The sequence below is a fragment of the Pseudophryne corroboree genome, chromosome 4 (assembly GCF_028390025.1).
Source record: "Pseudophryne corroboree isolate aPseCor3 chromosome 4, aPseCor3.hap2, whole genome shotgun sequence".
In the NCBI taxonomy this organism is placed as follows: domain Eukaryota; kingdom Metazoa; phylum Chordata; class Amphibia; order Anura; family Myobatrachidae; genus Pseudophryne; species Pseudophryne corroboree.
Genome location: NC_086447.1, coordinates 523,616,301 through 523,633,734, shown reverse-complemented (window position 1 = coordinate 523,633,734; position 17,434 = coordinate 523,616,301). Strand labels below are relative to the sequence as shown.

Here is a 17,434-nt window from a genome sequence, read left to right as displayed (position 1 = left end):
ATTGGCGTAGCCAGAGTCCCCTGCGAGCTGAGACAGACATGGTAGATATCCTTGCAGTCAGCGTACCCAGGTCCTTCATGGATTCCACCATGAACCCTGCAGAATCCTGTATGTTATGTAAAAATAATTCAGTGTCACTTCTATCTATTGAATCCAAATCCTCTAGTAACGTGCCTGACCACTTTACTATAGCTTTAGAGATCCATGCGCAGGCAATAGTAGGCCTCAGCGCTACCCCTGAAGCAGTGTATATGGATTTGAGCGTAGTGTCAATCTTACGATCAGCCAGTTCTTTTAACGCGGTAGACTCAAGGACAGGTAAAACCACCTTTTTCGACAGTCTGGAAACATATGCGTCAACTATGGGTGGGTTTTCCAATTTTTGTCTATCTTCCTCAAGGAAGGGGAAAGCAACCAGAATCCTTTTAGGAATCTGGAATTTTTTCTCCGGGTTTTCCCAGGATTTTTCAAATAAAACATTTAATTCTTTAAACGCAGGGAAGGTTAGCGAGGCTTTCTTATTATCTGTGAAGAAAGCCTCCTCAACCTGCTCAGGTGTTGTGTCAGTAATATTTAACACCTCAATCATGAGCTGCACCTCCTTTGCAAGGGATACCGCTCCCCTCAGCATATCCCCATCACCATCTGCTGTGTCAGAGTCGGTATCCGTGTCATCTTGCATAATCTGGGCAAGAGCACGTTTCTGTGGGTATATGCTAGGTGATTTCGAATGAATAGGAACAGAACATGACCAAACTGCCATAGACTTCTTTAATACCTAAGTTTCAGTCTCAGTATGAGCTACCCTAGTAGAGATCTGAGAGATCATTCCCTTAATAGAGGTTAACCACTCAGGCTCAGCAATAGGGATCTGAGACAATGCATTACATTCCTGTGTACATGGAATGGATTCCTCCTGAGAGGAAATGTCCTCTGCAGCATAAGACACAGAGTCCCTAGACATGGCATTGTAAGACAACAAAACCCACACACACACAGGGAAATATCAGACACAGTCCCCCCCCCCCCCAAGAACGCCACAAAGAGACACAGAGGTTGGAGCCAACCCACACACAGCACTTCCCAAGGTAGATATAATACAACTACCTGGCACTTACTGGGTACCTTAATAGACTACACAGCATTTACACAGCCCCCCCCCCTTCTACAACCCCCTAGTACCGCACAGGATAGCTGGAGTTGCTTGGAGGGACAGCTCTCCCTGTCAACGTCTCTTTGTAGGATCTGCAGGCAGGAAAATGGCACTGAACGCTGCTAGGTCCACTCTGAGGAGAAGCTCTGCCCCCTGAACATGGCGCTGCTTTCCGCTCTACACTTTTTTATACTGGCCTGAGGAATTGTGCTGGCAGTGTTAACGATGTCCCTGACAGCCTTATTGACCAGTGTAGGGTATAGGCGCTGGCTCAGGGCGCCCCTCACAGCGCCGCAATATGTACCGCTGAGCCTCCGTAGCGCAGTTAATACTGCGCTCCCACCCTGTTGCCGCCATCTTCACACCGGCTCCCTGCTTGCCAGGGGGGCCGGTGACTCACTCGCCACCGGAATTTTCTGGCTCTGTTAGGGGTGGCGGCATGCAGCGGGAGTGAGCGGTCGTCTGGGTCAGCTAACGATCATCACCCTCAGGAGCTCAGTGTCCTGTCAGCGGAGATAGTGGCTCAAAACCCCTCAGGGCGGACACTACTCCTCCCCTAAGCCCCACGAAGCAGGGAGGCTGTTGTCACATGTACAGTACATCACAAATTTCTGTACATCTACATCACACATAGGTTGCTTAAAAATCCAAGAAAGTTACTGCATTAAATTAGAGAATCAATGTATCCTAAATTGAAATTGTAACTAATACCTTAATTTCAAATTCAACTATTAAATTAATTAACAAATTCTAGAGAAAAAAATTTGGGGAGTGAATTTAAAAAAAACAACATAACAACGTGACAAGTTAGAATTCAACATTTGAAAACATATATACTCGTGCCCATTTCAATATGCAACTGTCATATATCATGCTTTTAAAAGCTCTATCCTTTATATTGCTCATTAAAGAGCTGATGTACAGTACTGTAGGGTTGGATGTAAACTGAAAAAAAAAATGTGCATTGTGTATTTGTGTTGTACACATGTCCAAATAAAATATATACTCCTCTATATCTGTCTATATTCAGATGCATTTTCCTGTTATGCCTCATAAAGCTTAGAGAGGCAAAACATAGGAGGGACAGGGCATACAAGACTTGGTCGTCAAGTACAGTAAGGGGTCATTTACACAAATGTTTGCCATGCAAACCATCACAGAGATAAATATGTGCCTGACAAGAAACATATCAGTTGCTGGAGCTCCATCCCTGCTGCTAAATTATGATGTGATCGGTAGCCAATTCTGTTTGGCTGAGTGCATCTTGATCAGTTCCACTGATAATAGTATTATTGTGGCTGTTGCAATCTGTCCAGACCAGGACTGTATTAACTCATGACCGCTATTATCAGGTATTTTCTACCCTCTCCAGCACTCCAATCCCCCCCCCCCCTTCACAGTTGCGTAAGTTCTCCCCAGTTGCCCGGATGCAAGCTAAATATTGGTGCACCCCCCCCCCCCCACACACACACACACACACACACACACACAAATACAGGTATAAATATATACAACCTATAAAATATATAAATGTATATATATATATATATATATATTGTGTAACAAGAAATGATACAGCGCCACTTGTGGGGTAGGGTCTCAGTAAGGGAAGTGAATTAAAAATCACTTAAAATTCACTTAAATATTAAAAAACACACGTAACCTAATTATAGGTGTCTGCCAACCCTTAAGAGTGCAATGCTGGTACAGTACTGCTAAAAAGAGTATAGAATGGGGGGATAAGGGTACCGGTGATTTGTGTTGTTTAAAATAAGCACTAAAACTTAAAATTTAAGAGCCAAAAAATATATAATAATACAAACAAGTTTTTAATAATACATAAAATTGGAATAAAAAATAAAAAGTTTTTTAAACACTGGTAAAAGCATAAAGGTCTTTGTAAAAGGTAAGGAATTCTGGCTTAACTTAGAAATAGGCAAGGGGGTCAATGCAGGGAACCCAACGCGTTTCGTCACACCAGACTTCTTCAAAGGGTAGGGACAGAGTGAAATAACATGCCTATTAATACCCCTGGCATACTGGCTCAGGGGTTGTGATGTCATAATTGGTCATGTGTCTCATTAAAGACATTTATTCTAAGAGCAGTCAAGGGCACTAAATAAAACATGGCCTCAAGCAGTAAGAATCACTATGAATACATTTGCATTAAAAACGAGTGTTCCATATAGCGCAAACACTGTATAAATAGTTCCAAACTGGAAAAATATAGTAAAGTGCGGCATTTCCGCCACACTTCCGGTGACGGAGGTAGCGGGTCACGTGTCTCCGGGTACTTCCGCCCCACTTCCGGCGCTCCTTGTCCATTGCGCATGTGTCTGCAGCATCTCCTAGGAGTCAGCAGTCTATGTTCAGGTCACAACGTAGTGAATGTCCTCCCCATTCAGTACTGTGGCAGCCATATTGTTGTGGGGAGGAGCTCCATACAGTGTATAGGAATGCGGTGGCCATCTTAGAGGAGTTTTAGGAGACATAGTATGCCGGTATCCATGACAACGGATCCATATAGATAAACACAAGAAATGTATGGTAAAAGACATGTATACCAGTCTTTCACACAGATAAACATGATGAAAACTATAGGATAAGGGGATAATGCAATGGCTCATACATAATAATATATAATAAAATTATGAGAATGATATTAACATATATTCAATGCTGAATGGATACCTAAAAGTGACATAGCTGTGTTAATGCTCAATATAGTGGTGGTTAGTGACCTAGCAGGTGACATTGTTAGTGAGGTTTACAAAAAGGTTATAAAATAACAATAATAGTGAGAAGAAAGGACCAGGCAAAATTCATAAAAAATATATAAATATATAAATACTGTAATTGGTGGTGATATTAAATTTTTAATTATTTATACGTAAAGAAAAATCCCTCTAGATTCAAAAGTTACAAGGTGAGCCGTGGATACTGTGAACCTATTAGTACCCAGGGATATCAGATCGGTCACTAGTTGGCTTGAAGTCATTTTGTCAGTCCTTACAGTACCTGATCTTCCCAGGCAGTCCCCCTCCCTGGTACTGATCAGGCCCAAAACACTGCTTAGCTTCCAAGATCGGACGAGATTGGGCGTACCAGTGTGGTTTGACTGTACACGAAAGTAGACATCGTAACACCAGGGGTCCGATCGCATAATAACACTCGAGTCCCAGTGATTTATTACTTTATTATAGTGTGAGACACCAACAAAGAAATAGAAGAATTAAGAAAGTGTGCAGGAACGGATTGTGGCGAAAAAAACAAGGAAAACCAGGAATGTTGGAGGATACAGCACCTCATAGAAAAGGTGCAATCTCATATCCTTCGTTCAGACCCGTGGGTTGCAAGGTCTGCAGCTGGAATATCCAGTACATCTCTCTTCGAGAGTTTGTTCGCAAGGTCACCTCCTCTCTCTCCCAGACACACATGTTCAATTGCCTTGAACGTAAGATCCTCAGGATTAGAGTTATGTTGTGATGTGAAATGTCTGGAAACAGTATGGCTCTCCACCTTGTTCTTAATATTCCGTATGTGTTCCTGGATCCTCATTTTTAATGGTCTCTTGGTCTTGCCCGCGTACTTCTTTTTGCAGGGGCATTCCAATAGGTAAATCACGGACATAGTATTGCAGTTCATGAATTCTTTTATGGTGTACTGTTTCTTGTCCTCCATATCGCTGAAGGTTTTTCTATTCCGATGTAAGTATTTGCATACGTTGCATTTCCCACACTTAAAAGAACCCACACATTTCGGCATCGGGGTGCTCCTGGTGGACTTCTCCTTTAGCAAACTAGGTGCAAGATGGTCCTTCAGGTTTCTAGATTTCTTGAAGATGAGTACTGGTTCGGGCGGTAGGATGTCCTTCAGTACTGGATCCATGAGAAGAATGTTCCAGTGGTTCTTGAGTGAATTCCTAATGGTCCTTTCGTGTTGACTATATGTGGTAATGAAAGCAACTGTGTCCTTCTTAGAATCTCTTGGTTTGTACCTCAGGAGGTCTTCTCTGTCCACGCTCCTCGTCTTTTCCAGCGCTTCCTTCAGAATGGGCCCTGGGTATTCTTTGTCTTCGAACCTTTTACTGTAGATCTCCAACTGATCCTCACAGTCCTTGAGATTCATACAGTTCCTCTTTATCCTTGAAAACTGTGATGCCGAGATGTTATTCTTCCACTTTTGAAGGTGGTTGCTTCGGTAGTACAGATAGCTGTTCATGTCCACCTCTTTGATAAAATTCTTAGTGGTAATACCTCCATTTTCACTGGTTAAAATCAAGTCCAAGTATTCAACAGATTTGTCATTGGTGTTTGAGGTAAAAGTCAAATTCTGTCATTACTTCCCAGCATACTTAAAAACTCATTAAAAGATTCAACCGTGCCGTTCCAGATGATTAAAATGTCATCGATGTAACGTTTATAGAGTACCACATTTTCCTTAAAAGCACTAGAACTGTAGACATGTGTTCTTTCCCAACATCCCATGAATAAATTAGCAAAGCTTGGGGCAAAAACCGTCCCCATAGCTGTGCCGCAGCATTGTAGGTAAAACTGGTTAAGAAACTTAAAATAATTATGGCTGAGGATAAAAAGTATAAGATCACAGATAAAATCTTGGTGTATAGGCGTCATGGCTGGATCGTTGTTCAAATATTCCCTGCATGCAGCTATGCCTTTAGAGTGTTCTATGCATGTGTACAAGGATTGGACATCCACTGTCGCCCATATATACGTATCCTTCCACTCCACTGTTCTGAGTATATTAAGTATCGATGTTGTATCCTTTAGATATGATGGCAGTGCTGTCACATAATTTTTCAAAAAAACATCCACGTACTCTGATAAATTTGAAGTCAGTGAACCTATGCCCGCCACTATTGGTCTACCAGGTGGATTGGTCAGGGATTTATGGATTTTGGGTAGAAAGTAAAAAATGGGTGTGATGGGATTGGATTGCATAAGATATTGGTATTCTTCCTTAATTATCACATTATTTCGTTGGCCATGTAGAAGTATGGTCCTTAATACTTCCACAAAAGGTTCCTTCGGGTCACCCTGGAGTGGTGTGTAGGAATTTGCATCCCCCAACAGTCTTAGTGCCTCCTTAGTATAGAGGTCATGGTCCATTATAACCAATCCCTCCCCCCTTTGTCAGCCTGCTTAATAATTATGTTGTTGTTTTTTTGCAGTTTTTTCAGGGCTTCGCATTCACTGTTCCTCATATTCCTTCCTACAGCCGGTTTCTGTTCGGTGTCACATAAGTCCTTTTTTACCATATCATAAAAAATGCTGACGTTGCTCCCCTTGGATTCCAGAGGATAATACTTTCATGTTGGTTTAAGGCCAGATTTGGATCGTTCCTCATAATTGTTTATGATAGCATCTTCTTTACGCAAGAAATGTCTCTTTAAAGTTAATTTCCGCACAAATTTATTTAAGTCAATAAAGGTCTCAAATTTGTTCAAACCACTCGTTGGTGCAAAAGACAGACCCTTGCTGAGGAGTGTTACCTCTGGTTCTGTTAAAATGTGCTTGGACAAGTTAAAAATGCCTTTATCCCGTGGTTCATCTACTGTAGGTTCCTTCTATTTTGGTCTCTCCCTCCTACCGCCCCGTTTTCCTCTTCTTCTAAAAATCTTCTTTTCATTGGAGATGCCTGCCTGCTGTCCTCTCTCACCATGTTTCTCACCATGTCTTTTGTTCGTGCACCTGTTCTTGCCGATAAAAAATCCTGATCCCCTGTGGAGTCTCTTCTTTGTAGAGCTGAAAATCTGTTTAATGTTTTGATGTGTGGGTTCGATGGAGAATCTTCACTATTGATCCTGGTTTTTCTCCCTTTGCTAGGTACCGTCTTCCATTGATATCTCTCCACTCCTCTGGACTGATGGCCAGGAGCCTTGACTTTGCTCCAGTTTTTCATGTGTCCTTGGCTGTAATCGTTTTTGTCCCGAAGAAATTTTTTCTCTTTCCCTTTAATGACTTCCCCTTCTACATGCTCTAACTTCTTGTTGAGTACTTTTTCATTAATGATGTAGTCCTCCTTATCCTTGAATCCGATCATTTCAGATTCTTTTGCCTTTATTTCGACCTCCAATTCCACCAAAGCATCCTTCTTTTTCCGGATGAGAAGTTTCATAAGGTCTATTGAACACCTATGCAAAATGGAGTCCCTTTCTTCTATGAATTCTGTATCCATAGTACTAAACGTAGGTTGTTTGAGGAGTCTCAAACCTCTGGGTACTCTATTCACTGTAATATAATGTTCCAGGCCTTTGACATCCCACCAAGTTTTCACTTCTTTAATGAGAAGTTTCTCCCTACCCCAGAACAGATCATCGAGATCTTGTGTGGGTGTTGGAGCGTCCACCTGTTTGTTTTCATTAAATATTTTTTGGCATAAATCGCTTCTCTTAACTGTACGATCAATGTTTCCAAACAGTCTAATTTATTACTGGATACTTGGTTCACCAGGCTGCTATATCAATATACCAAAAGACAATTGTGTAACAAGAAATGATACAGCGCCACTTGTGGGGTAGGGTCTCAGTAAGGGAAGTGAATTAAAAATCACTTAAAATTCACTTAAATATTAAAAAACAAACATAACCTTATTATAGGTGTCTGCCAACCCATAAGAGTGCAATGCTGGTACAGTACTGCTAAAAAGAGTATAGAATGGGGGGATAAGGGTACCGGCGACTTGTGTTGTTTAAAATAAGCACTAAAACTTAAAATTTATGAGCCAAAAAATATATAATATTACAAACAAGTTTTTAATAATACATAAAAGTGGAATAAAACATAAAAAGTTTTTTAAACACTGGTAAAAGCATAAAGGTCTTTGTAAAAGGTAAGGAATTCTGACTTAACTTAGAAATAGGCAAAAGGGTCAATGCAGGGAACCCAACGCGTTTCGTCACACCAGACTTCTTCAAAGGGTAGGGACAGAGTGAAATAACATGCCTATTTATACCCCTGGCATACTGGCTCATGGGGTTGTGATGTCATAATTGGTCATGAGTCTCATTAAAGACATTTATTCTAAGAGCAGTCAAGGGCACTAAATAAAACATGGCCTCAAGCAGTAAGAATCACTATGAATACATTTGCATTAAAAACGAGTGTTCCATATAGCGCAAACACTGTATAAATAGTTCCAAACTGGAAAAATATAGTAAAGTGCGGCATTTCCGCCACACTTCCGGTGACGGAGGTAGCGGGTCACGTGTCTCCGGGTACTTCCGCCCCACTTCCGGTTCGCTCGTGCGCATGCGCCGACGGCGCTCCTCGTCCATTGCGCATGTGTCTGCGGCATCTCCTAGGAGTCAGCAGTCTATGTTCAGGTCACCACGTAGTGAATGTCCTCCCCATTCAGTACTGTGGCAGCCATATTATTGTGGGGAAAGCTTCATACAGTGTATAGGAATGTGGTGGCCATCTTAGAGGAGTTTTAGGAGACATAGTATGCCGGTATCCATGACAACGGATCCATATAGATAAACACAAGAAATGTATGGTAAAAGACATGTATACCAGTCTTTCACACAGATAAACATGATGGAAACTATAGGATAAGGGGATAATGCAATGGCTCATACATAATAATATATAATAAAATTATGAGAATGATATTAACATATATTCAATGCTGAATGTATACCTAAAAGTGACATAGCTGTGTTTATGCTCAATATAGCGGTGGTTAGTGACCTAGCAGGTGACATTGTTAGTGAGGTTTACAAAAAGGTTATAAAATAACAATAATAGTGAGAAGAAAGAACCAGGCGAAATTCATAAAAAATATATAAATATATAAATACTGGAATTGGTGGTGATATTAAATTTTTAATTATTTATACGTAAAGAAAAATCCCTCTAGATTCAAAAGTTACAAGGTGAGCCGTGGATACTGTGAACCTATTAGTACCCAGTGATATCAGATCGGTCACTAGTTGGCTTGATGTCATTTTGTCAGTCCTTACAGTACCTGATCTTCCCAGGCAGTCCCCCTCCCTGGTACTGATCAGGCCCAAAACACTGCTTAGCTTCCAAGATCGGACGAGATTGGGCGTGCCAGTGTGGTTTGACTGTACACGAAAGTAGACATCGTAACACCAGGGGTCCGATCGCATAATAACACTCGAGTCCCGGTGATTTATTACTTTATTATAGTGTGAGACACCAACAAAGAAATAGAAGAATTAAGAAAGGGTGCAAGACTGGATTGTGGCGAAAAAAACAAGGAAAACCAGGAATGTTGGAGGATACAGCACCTCATAGAAAAGGTGCAATCTCTTATCCTTCGTTCAGACCCGTGGGTTGCAAGGTCTGCAGCTGGAATATCCAGTACATCTCTCTTCTCGAGAGTTTGTTTGCAAGGTCACCTCCTCTCTCTCCCAGACACACATGTTCAATTGCCTTGAATATAAGATCCTCAGGATTAGAGTTATGTTGTGATGTGAAATGTCTGGAAACAGTATGGCTCTCCACCTTGTTCTTAATATTCCGTATGTGTTCCTGGATCCTCATTTTTAATGGTCTCTTGGTCTTGCCGACGTACTTCTTTTTGCAGGGGCATTCCAATAGGTAAATCACGGACATAGTATTGCAGTTCATGAATTCTTTTATGGTGTACTGTTTCTTGTCCTCCATATCACTGAAGGTTTTTCTATTCCGATGTAAGTATTTGCATACGTTAGATTTCCCACACTTAAAAATATTGGTGCGCCAACCCCCACACACACACACACAAATACAGGTATAAATATATACAACCTATAAAATATATAAATGTATATATATATATATATATATATATATATATATATTAGAGATGAGCGGGTTCGGTTCCTCGGAATCCGAACCCCCCCGAACTTCAGCCTTTTTACACAGGTCCGAGGCAGACTCGGATCTTCCCGCCTTGCTCGGTTAACCCGAGCGCGCCCGAACGTCATCATCCCGCTGTCGGATTCTCGCGAGGCTCGTATTCTATCGCGAGACTCGGATTCTATATAAGGAGCCGCGCGTCGCCGCCATTTTCACACGTGCATTGAGATTGATAGGGAGAGGACGTGGCTGGCGTCCTCTCCGTTAGAATAGATAGAGACACTTGAGTTGATTTACTACTAACTTAGTAATTTTGGGGAGCATTAGGAGTACTCAGAGTGCAGAGTTTTGCTGATAGTTACTAGTGACCACCACCAGTTTTATTTATTATTTAATATAATCCGTTCTCTGCCTGAAAAAAAACGATACACAGTCACATACCATATCTGTGCTCAGCCTCAGTGTGCTGCATGATAATATCATCTTGTATATCTGACTGTGCTGAGTGCTCACTGCTCACACAGCTGAATTGTGGGGGAGACTGGGGTGCAGTTATAGCAGGAGTACAGTGCACACTTTTGCTGCCAGTGTGACTGACCAGTGACCACCAGTATATTGTCTGCCTGAAAAAGTTAAACACTCCTGTGGTGTTTTTTTTTTTTATTCTATAAACGCATTCTGCTGACAGTGTCCAGCAGGTCCGTCATTCATTATATTATATAAATATTTACCTGCAGTAGTGTTATATTTTTTTTGTTCATCTCTATCATCTTTATCATCTCTATATTAGCAGACGCAGTACGGTAGTCCACGGCTGTGGCTACCTCTGTGTCGTCAGTGCTCGTCCATAATTGTATACCTACCCGTGGTGGGGTTTATTTTTCTATCTTCTTCATACTAGTAGTTTAGGAGTCTGCTGACAGTGTCCAGCAGGTCCGTCATTATATTATATATACCTGCAGTAGTGATATATATATATATTTTATATCATTATCATCTCTATACTAGCAGACGCAGTACGGTAGTCCACGGCTGTAGCTACCTCTGTGTCGTCAGTGCTCGTCCACAATTGTATACCTACCTGTGGTGGGGTTTTTTTTTCTATCTTCTTCATACTAGTAGTTTAGGAGTCTGCTGACAGTGTCCAGCAGGTCCGTCATTATATTATATATACCTGCAGTATTGATATATATATATTTTTTATATCATTATCATCTCTATACTAGCAGACGCAGTACGGTAGTCCACGGCTGTGGCTACCTCTGTGTCGTCAGTGCTCGTCCATAATTGTATACCTACCTGTGGTGGGGTTTTTTTTTCTATCTTCTTCATACTAGTAGTTTAGGAGTCTGCTGACAGTGTCCAGCAGGTCCGTCATTATATTATATATACCTGCAGTAGTGATATATATATATTTTTTATATCATTATCATCTCTATACTAGCAGACGCAGTACGGTAGTCCACGGCTGTAGCTACCTCTGTGTCGTCAGTGCTCGTCCATAATTGTATACCTACCTGTGGTGGGGTTTTTTTTTCTATCTTCTTCATACTAGTAGTTTAGGAGTCTGCTGACAGTGTCCAGCAGGTCCGTCATTATATTATATATACCTGCAGTAGTGATATATATATATTTTTTATATCATTATCATCTCTATACTAGCAGACGCAGTACGGTAGTCCACGGCTGTAGCTACCTCTGTGTCGTCAGTGCTCGTCCATAATTGTATACCTACCTGTGGTGGGTTTTTTTTTTCTATCTTCTTCATACTAGTAGAATAGGAGTCTGCTGACAGTGTCCAGCAGGTCCGTCATTATATTATATATACCTGCAGTAGTGATATATATATATTTTTTATATCATTATCATCTCTATACTAGCAGACGCAGTACGGTAGTCCACGGCTGTAGCTACCTCTGTGTCGTCAGTCACTCGTCATCCATAAGTATACTAGTATCCATCCATCTCCATTGTTTACCTGAGGTGCCTTTTAGTTGTGCCTAATAAAATATGGAGAACAAAAATGTTGAGGTTCCAAAAATAGGGAAAGATCAAGATCCACTTCCACCTCGTGCTGAAGCTGCTGCCACTAGTCATGGCCGAGACGATGAAATTCCATCAACGTCGTCTGCCAAGGCCGATGCCCAATGTCATAGTACAGAGCATGTAAAATCCAAAACACAAAATATCAGTAAAAAAAGGACTCAAAAATCTAAAATAAAATCGTCGGAGGAGAAGCGTAAACTTGCCAATATGCCATTTACCACACGGAGTGGCAAGGAACGGCTGAGGCCCTGGCCTATGTTCATGGCTAGTGGTTCAGCTTCACATGAGGATGGAAGCACTCAGCCTCTCGCTAGAAAAATGGAAAGACTTAAGCTGGCAAAAGCACAGCAAAGAACTGTGCGTTCTTCGAAATCACAAATCCACAAGGAGAGTCCAATTGTGTCGGTTGCGATGCCTGACCTTCCCAACACTGGACGTGAAGAGCATGCACCTTCCACCATTTGCACGCCCCCTGCAAGTGCTGGAAGGAGCACCCGCAGTCCAGTTCCTGATAGTCAGATTGAAGATGTCAGTGTTGAAGTACACCAGGATGAGGAGGATATGGGTGTTGCTGGCGCTGGGGAGGAAATTGACAAGGAGGATTCTGATGGTGAGGTGGTTTGTTTAAGTCAGGCACCCGGGGAGACACCTGTTGTCCGTGGGAGGAATATGGCCATTGACATGCCTGGTGAAAATACCAAAAAAATCAGCTCTTCGGTGTGGAAGTATTTCAACAGAAATGCGGACAACAGGTGTCAAGCCGTGTGTTGCCTTTGTCAAGCTGTAATAAGTAGGGGTAAGGACGTTAACCACCTCGGAACATCCTCCCTTATACGTCACCTGCAGCGCATTCATCATAAGTCAGTGACAAGTTCAAAAACTTTTGGCGACAGCGGAAGCAGTCCACTGACCAGTAAATCCCTTCCTCTTGTAACCAAGCTCACGCAAACCACCCCACCAACTCCCTCAGTGTCAATTTCCTCCTTCCCCAGGAATGCCAATAGTCCTGCAGGCCATGTCACTGGCAATTCTGACGAGTCCTCTCTTGCCTGGGATTCCTCCGATGCATCCTTGCGTGTAACGCCTACTGCTGCTGGCGCTGCTGTTGTTGCTGCTGGGAGTCGATGGTCATCCCAGAGGGGAAGTCGTAAGACCACTTTTACTACTTCCACCAAGCAATTGACTGTCCAACAGTCCTTTGCGAGGAAGATGAAATATCACAGCAGTCATCCTGCTGCAAAGCGGATAACTGAGGCCTTGGCATTCTGGGCGGTGAGAAACGTGGTTCCGGTATCCATCATTACTGCAGAGCCAACTATAGACTTGTTTGAGGTACTGTGTCCCCGGTACCAAATACCATCTAGGTTCCATTTCTCTAGGCAGGCGATACCGAAAATGTACACAGACCTCAGAAAAAGACTCACCAGTGTCCTAAAAAATGCAGTTGTACCCAATGTCCACTTAACCACGGACATGTGGACAAGTGGAGCAGGGCAGACTCAGGACTATATGACTGTGACAGCCCACTGGGTAGATGTATTGACTCCCGCCGCAAGAACAGCAGCGGCGGCACCAGTAGCAGCATCTCGCAAACGCCAACTCTTTCCTAGGCAGGCTACGCTTTGTATCACCGCTTTCCAGAATACGCACACAGCTGAAAACCTCTTACGGCAACTGAGGAAGATCATCGCAGAATGGCTTACCCCAATTGGACTCTCCTGTGGATTTGTGGCATCGGACAACGCCAGCAATATTGTGTGTGCATTAAATCTGGGCAAATTCCAGCACGTCCCATGTTTTGCACATACCTTGAATTTGGTGGTGCAGAATTATTTAAAAAATGACAGGGGTGTGCAAGAGATGCTGTCGGTGGCCAGAAGAATTGCGGGACACTTCCGGCGTACAGGCACCACGTACAGAAGACTGGAGCAACACCAAAAACGCCTGAACCTGCCCTGCCATCATCTGAAGCAAGAAGTGGTAACGAGGTGGAATTCAACCCTCTATATGCTTCAGAGGTTGGAGGAGCAGCAAAAGGCCATTCAAGCCTATACAACTGACCACGATATAGGAGGTGGAATGCACCTGTCTCAAGCGCAGTGGAGAATGATTTCAACGTTGTGCAAGGTTCTGCAACCTTTTGAACTTGCCACACGTGAAGTCAGTTCAGACACTGCCAGCCTGAGTCTGGTCATTCCCCTCATCAGGCTTTTGCAGAAGAAGCTGGAGACATTGAAGGAGGAGCTAACACTGAGCGATTCCGCTAGGCATGTGGGACTTGTGGATGGAGCCCTTAATTCGCTTAACAAGGATTCACGGGTGGTCAATCTGTTGAAATCAGAGCACTACATTTTGGCCACCGTGCTCGATCCTAGATTTAAAACCTACCTTGGATCTCTCTTTCCGGCAGACACAAGTCTGCAGGGGTTCAAAGAACTGCTGGTGAGAAAATTGTCAAGTCAAGCGGAACGCGACCTGTCAACATCTCCTCCTTCACATTCTCCCGCAACTGGGGGTGCGAGGAAAAGGCTCAGAATTCCGAGCCCACCCGCTGGCGGTGATGCAGGGCAGTCTGGAGCGACTGCTGATGCTGACATCTGGTCCGGACTGAAGGACCTGCCAACGATTACTGACATGTCGTCTACTGGCACTGCATATGATTCTCTCTCCATTGAAAGAATGGTGGAGGATTATATGAGTGACCGCATCCAAGTAGGCACGTCAGACAGTCCGTACGTATACTGGCAGGAAAAAGAGGCAATTTGGAGGCCCTTGCACAAACTGGCTTTATTCTACCTAAGTTGCCCTCCCACAAGTGTGTACTCCGAAAGAGTGCTTAGTGCCGCCGCTCACCTTGTCAGCAATCGGCGTACGAGGTTACTTCCAGAAAATGTGGAGAAGATGATGTTCATTAAAATGAATTATAATCAATTCCTCCGTGGAGACATTCACCAGCAGCAATTGCCTCCACAAAGTACACAGGGAGCTGTGATGGTGGATTCCAGTGGGGACGAATTGATAATCTGTGAGGAGGGGAATGTACACGGTGATGAATCGGAGGATGATGATGAGGTGGACATCTTGCCTCTGTAGAGCCAGTTTGTGCAAGGAGAGATTAATTGCTTCTTTTTTGGTGGGGGTCCAAACCAACCCGTCATTTCAGTCACAGTCGTGTGGCAGACCCTGTCACTGAAATGATGGGTTGGTTAAAGTGTGCATGTCCTGTTTATACAACATAAGGGTGGGTGGGAGGGCCCAAGGACAATTCCATCTTGCACCTCTTTTTTCTTTCATTTTTCTTTGCGTCATGTGCTGTTTGGGGAGTGTTTTTTGGAAGGGCCATCCTGCGTGACACTGCAGTGCCACTCCTAGATGGGCCAGGTGTTTGTGTCGGCCACTTGGGTCGCTGAGCTTAGTCATCCAGCGACCTCGGTGCAAATTTTAGGACTAAAAATAATATTGTGAGGTGTGAGGTGTTCAGAATAGACTAAAAATGAGTGGAAATTATGGTTATTGAGGTTAATAATACTTTGGGATCAAAATGACCTCCAAATTCTATGATTTAAGCTGTTTTTTAGGGTTTTTTGAAAAAAAACACCCGAATCCAAAACACACCCGAATCCGACAAAAAAAATTCGGTGAGGTTTTGCCAAAACGCGTTCGAACCCAAAACACGGCCACGGAACCGAACCCAAAACCAAAACACAAAACCCGAAAAATTTCCGGTGCACATCTCTAATATATACTTTATATATGTGTGTGTATGAAGTGTTCTAAAAAAAATCAATATACTGTATATATAAATTTAATTGTCTTTTATTTTAAATCACACGTTTCTTAGCCGTCATACCCAGGATTAGAACCCATGACCTGTTACGCTGACAGCAGACACTTTACTGATGGAGCTATTTGCTCCTGTACAGGAAGCACGAGAATTCGCACTGTATGAGAGGTAACTTCATATTGTTAGAATTTTCAGATTTCCTATACAGGAGCAAACAGCTTAATCAGTAAGGTGCCTGCTTCCAGTGTAATAGGTTGTGGTTTCTAATCCTGGGTATAACACTTGTAAAGTGTGTATCTACAGTATAATAAAAAGGTTGTGATTTGTAAGGTGCAGGGACCAGTGAGGAAGTCGGCCACTGAAAAGAAAGTGGCAGTTATCAAATAACTTAATTCAATGGTGTCACAGAATGGGAGGAGAGGTGCCCCCTTCAGAGCAGGAGCCCGGCGGCAGATGACTCCGTTGTCTCCCAGAGTTACGCCTTTGCCCCTACATGTGATGTTTGGGAAGTAGAGCTTATGCCATCATTTACACTTTCAGTATTCACACGAACACCAATACCCAGTTGAAAGGTGGTTGGTTAGTACTTTATCTCTGTCCACTTTATCTCTCTCCAAGGCTTAGTACATAGAACCCAAAGTCTGCTGACCTCTTTGCTCATCAGCGCAATTGTCCTTCCTTTGGCTTTAACCATTGGAGCCCAATGGCGCAAGTAACAATGCCTCTACAAAAAAATAAAAAAATTGACTGGCCCATAGTCTTTGCAGGGCACCAGCCAATCAGCTCCTAACTCCCATGTTACAGACATTTGAAAAATGACAGTTAGGAACTGATTGGCTGGTGCAATTTATCATTCAGTGAAATTTATCACTCGTTCATAAATGAGCCTAATAGTTTTCAACCATTGTTTAAGGTATAAGTCAGTTAGCCTATTGTAGCATATAGGGGGGTGAGAACATTTTTAAGTTGTGGAGGCAAGATATAGGCCCCTATTTATCAAGCCTTGGAGAGTTATAAATTGCACAGTGATAAGGTACCAACCAATCAGCTCCTAACTGACATGTTATAGGCTGTGTTTGAAAAAAGAGAGGAGGTGATTGGTTGGTAATTTATCACTGTGCTATTTATCACTCTCCAAGGTTTAATAAATCCAGGCCATAATCTCAGTTTGGCACCCCTGGCTTTCGGCCACCTTAGGCAGGTTGCTTATTCTCTGAGACAATTGAAGCACCCACTTAGAGTGCAGTTGTGTGACCACCATACAGTAGAGCAGACCTGGCCAACCTGTGGCTCTCCAGCTATTCTGAAACTACAAGTCCCAGCATGCCCTGCTAGTTTTGCTAATAGGAAATTATAAAACAGTAGAAGAGCATGCTGGGATGTGTAGTTTTACAACAGCTGGAAAGCCACAGGTTGGCCAGGCCTGCAATAGAGTGTATCTTTGTTAACTTTATAATAATTAGCATTATGCAATGTGGGTCTCAGGTAAAAAAAAGTCCCCCATGAGAAGTAGAGATGTGCGGGCTCTGTCCTCAGAGAACCGAGCCCACCCAAACTTAGGGGAATCGAGACAGAACTCGAATCTCCCCATAGGCCTCGGATCCCAAAATGAGGCAAAACATC

General features: G+C 42.9%; 2 pseudogenes; both read right to left on the bottom strand.

Moving 5' to 3' along the window:
- Positions 1-4,159: 4,159 nt before the first annotated feature.
- On the bottom strand, positions 4,160-4,279 carry LOC134912615 (5S ribosomal RNA; annotated as a pseudogene).
- Positions 4,280-9,130: 4,851 nt separating this feature from the next.
- Positions 9,131-9,250, bottom strand: LOC134912665 (5S ribosomal RNA; annotated as a pseudogene).
- Positions 9,251-17,434: the final 8,184 nt, after the last annotated feature.